Source organism: Coenobita brevimanus, chromosome 7, assembly GCF_032717465.1.
Source record: "Coenobita brevimanus isolate Jiangsu-jjx chromosome 7, ASM3271746v2, whole genome shotgun sequence".
NCBI classification, from domain to species: domain Eukaryota; kingdom Metazoa; phylum Arthropoda; class Malacostraca; order Decapoda; family Coenobitidae; genus Coenobita; species Coenobita brevimanus.
The window spans coordinates 2,145,942-2,150,025 of record NC_136960.1 but is presented as its reverse complement, the minus strand read 5'-3'; positions in this window follow the sequence as shown (position 1 = coordinate 2,150,025).

Genomic DNA, 4,084 nt, shown 5'->3' with positions numbered 1-4,084 from the left:
GAAAATCAAATTCGTACCTGGAGGGAATGGGTGAGAGCAAAATGGAGGCCAAAGTACCAATTAGGACGACAAAAGTGGCAACATGAGGTGCTAATGGCTTTTAATTAGTTACCCCTTAATAACCTGTGATAAAAAGAAAACGGGCCTACTTTTATTCTCTCTCTCTCTCTCTCTCTCTCTGAGGGAGTAGGCTATTTTTACGGTCTATTATACACGCTGAATTTAATCACTGGAGCATTTTTCATTCTCGAAAGCACCTTTTTTTTTTTTTTCAGGCTTGGAATATTAATCAGTCAGGAGTAAATGCTGTACTTTTTCTCCGATAGTAATTTGATCACAGGCGCTGTATTTCGCTCGTGGCTGTTACATATTGTACATCTGGTATGAAAAATTATTGTATATATTGCAACACACACACACACACACACACACACACACACACACACACACACACACACACACTGAAAAAGAAGTAGGGAGGGAAATTTTCATAACTTTTGGCATGATGGCACAGAGAGAGAGAGAGAGAGAGAGAGAGAGAGAGAGAGAATAAATACCTACATGGACAGACGAATAAGCAGACAGACAGACAGGCAGAATGAATTAATACAGTAGGCTCCTCACCTTAAATCCTCTGCACACATTTCTAAAAATCGTCTCTTGTGGGAATTATCACACCTAACTTTGACGACCTTATCAACTTTGCCTAAAGATCAAACACAGGATAAGGTCATGAGAAGGGCTGCACAAAGCTGAGGGGAGCTGGTGCGACTTCGTTTAAATAAAAAATAATAATAATAATTTTCGAGGTTTGGTTAATTTTGTCCTTAATGCCTCCTAGAAAATTTATAAGGATTTTGGAAACATTTTTTTTACCATCTGTTTTTAAATATACCAGAGCAAGAAAACTTATTATCCGTCTATCTATCTATCTATCTATCTATCTGTATTTTTCTTCTTACTTCAAACGGCTTAATTCGGATTTTAAGTCTCGTACAAGCACCACGAATGATGCTCCCCGTTCTTCCTTTTTAGCTGATTCTTGTGTCGCTTTTGTTCACGATTTAAAACATCTCCGTCAGTCTCCAATAACTTTCAGCAGGGTGATGTGATATATTTTTTTTTATGATCACGTTATGACACAGACTGAACTCTATTTGCTCCGTCTTCATGTTCTTGTTCTTATTTTTTTTCCTTGTTGTTCTCCTTTCTCGTGCAACCAATCCTCAGCTTGGTGCCCTTCCTTCATTTCCTCAATAGTTCACTTTAACCTTGGTCCAATTGTTCCTTGTGCAAATACTCCCTGACGCTTCCCCCCCTCCTCTCTCTCTCTCTCTCTCTCTCTCTGTAAGACTTTTAAAGAGTCCAGTGGGGTCAAAGGACAAATCATAGCTTACAAGTACACACAGTGAACTGAGGGAACACGACTCCGTAGAATTTACAGCCACCTGTGAGCGCGTGACGAGCAAGCGAGCGTTTGTACATACGCCTATCATTTCCATCTTGATGTAAACTTTTAACGTTTCTGGTGAGGTAGTTGAACAATAACAGGATAAACAAACTAAAATATTTACTTTTTTTTTCTCTCTCTCTCTCTCTCTCTCTCTCTCTCTCTCTCTCACACACACACACACACACACACACACACACACACACACAGAACGTGAGTTAAAGGTTACAATTACACTGTCGTCTAAGTAATATTTGATACAGGAGAGCATTTCAAAACAAAGCAAGTCATGGCCGGAATTGGAAACTGACATTTGATATTCATGAAAGTGTCAAAAGAAAGAATGAAAGAAAGAAACAAAGAAGTGAATTGAATACCAACTAAAAAAAATGTCGATATGGAATTGAATGTGGACGAGTAGTTTTGTTCGAAATCAGAAAGTCAAAATACGAATTAGTCATTTCAAAGTGACAGTCCATATAAGCAACGCATTTTTGTCTTATGCAAAGACTCGTATATCAATGTGAGTCAAGAGCATAACGTCACTGCCCATGAATGAAATGCATAAATAAAAAACTTCTTGTCAATAAAAAAAGAGGAGAAATAGCAAGTCAGATGACATTATTGTGCAACGCAAGTGAAAATTCGTATATATACTAGAAGAATTTGTTTGTCCAATGGTTAAGTTTAATTTATTGCACTCTCTCTCTCTCTCTCACTGACACAACATCCACCCTGCAACTCACATCATTCTCTAAATTGCCTCCTCGCTCGTTAGAGAGGAAGGGGGGAGGAGAAATAAGAGAGAGAGAGAGAGAGAGAGAGAGAGACGGGGAAGAGGTTGGGAAAGGAAAGAGGGAAAATGATGAAAAATGTGAGGAGAGAAATAGTAGGAAAAAAATAATAGGAGAAAAAAGGAAGGAAGACATGGGAGGAAAGGGAAAGACAGCGAAGGGGGAAAGGGAAAAACAGGTAAACAGGGAGAGCAAAAAGGGAAAGGGAAAGGGAACAGAAGGGTGATGGAATGAAAAAGAGGAAGGACGGGTAGAGAGAAAGGGGATTAGAAAAAGATGGGAAAGGGTTAAGGAAAGGTATGAAAAATTATAAAGGGAACTGAGAGAGAGAAAGAGAGAGAGAGAGAGAGAGAGAGAGAGGAACGGTAAGGGTAATGAAAGATAAAACAAAGGGAAGGGAACAAAAAATAAATGGCCTAGGAGAAAGGGAATGACACAGGGAAGAGGGAAAATAGATGGGAAGTGATGGGGTTAGGATAGGTTAATGAAGGTCAGGAAACTAAAGGAAAAAAGGGGGCAGGAAAAGAGAGGCAGTGGAAAGGTGGAGAGTTAGGGGAGAGAAGGAAAAAAATAGGAAAGAGGGAAGGAAAAGGGGAAGGGTGATGGGGAAGCGTTAGGGGTAAAGAGATGAGAAATATATTAAGAAAGAGGGGAGGGGAAAGAGAGAAGTTGGGAAGGAAGGGGGAACGGGTTGCTGGGGAAGAGGTAAGAAAGTGGAGAGATAAAAAAAAGACTGAAGGGGAATAAAGGCGATTTAGAGAGAAGGAAAGGTTATGAACAGAGACAGAAAAGGTAAGAGACAAGGAGAGGTAGGTGCAGGTGGGTATAGGAAAATTATGAACACGGGGAATGAGGTACCACTGAGGGGAAGGAGGAGGAGAGGAGAGAGGAAAGATAGGTAGAAAAGGGAAGAGAATTGGAGACGCTGACCGTAGGAGATATGAAGCAGAAGGAAAAAAAGGAGAGACTAAAGTGGAGGCGAAGGAAGAGGAGGATAATGGGGAAACGAAAGAGAATGGGTAGTGCTGGGGAAAGAAAAGATAGGAGAAAGATAGAGGGAAGGAGAGGATGATGGAGAAACGAAAGGGGAAAGGTAAGGCATGGAAAGAAAACGTAAGAAAAATATAAAACCTGAGAAGTATAGAGGAGGGAGGACTGAAGTACGAGAGACACGGGAAGTAAGTTGGAAGGACAAGGAAGGACGTGTACATAGGAGTATATTTTTTGCTCTTCCTCTCTACCTAACATCCTCCTTCCGTCCAGCATACGTGCGTACCTGCCTTCCTCCTACCTACCTAATTTCCTTTCTGATTTCAATTGGTTTCCTTTTTCTTTCCCTTCTCCCTCAATACCTACCACCCCGTGTGTTTGTATGCCTCCTACCTGCCTGCCTAACTGCCCACTTCCCTCCCTGTCTTCTTCCTGCCTGCTTGTCTCCCTACCTGTCTACTGTAGAGGCCTGCCTACCTACCTGCCTGCTTAACTGCCTGCCTGCCTGTTTACCTTTCTGGCTTCCTACCTTGCCTGCTTACCTGCCTTCCCCCCTGCTTACCATCTTCCTGCTTATCTTTCTGCCTGCCTGCTTGCCTACCTTCCTCCTGCTTGACTCTGTTTACCGGCGTCGAGGTGAGGGATGGCTGTTGTCGGTATTGTGTTTACTTTCTTACGCTCTACCTACGTGTTCATCCCCACGTTATCGGTGAGAGAGAGAGAGAGAGAGAGAGAGAGAGAGAGAGAGAGAGAGAGAGAGAGAGAGAGAGAGAGAGAGAGAGAGAGAATTTATCGGATAAAAACGGTGTAAACTCATCCATCAGAGAGGAAGAGATTTAAAGTTAGACTC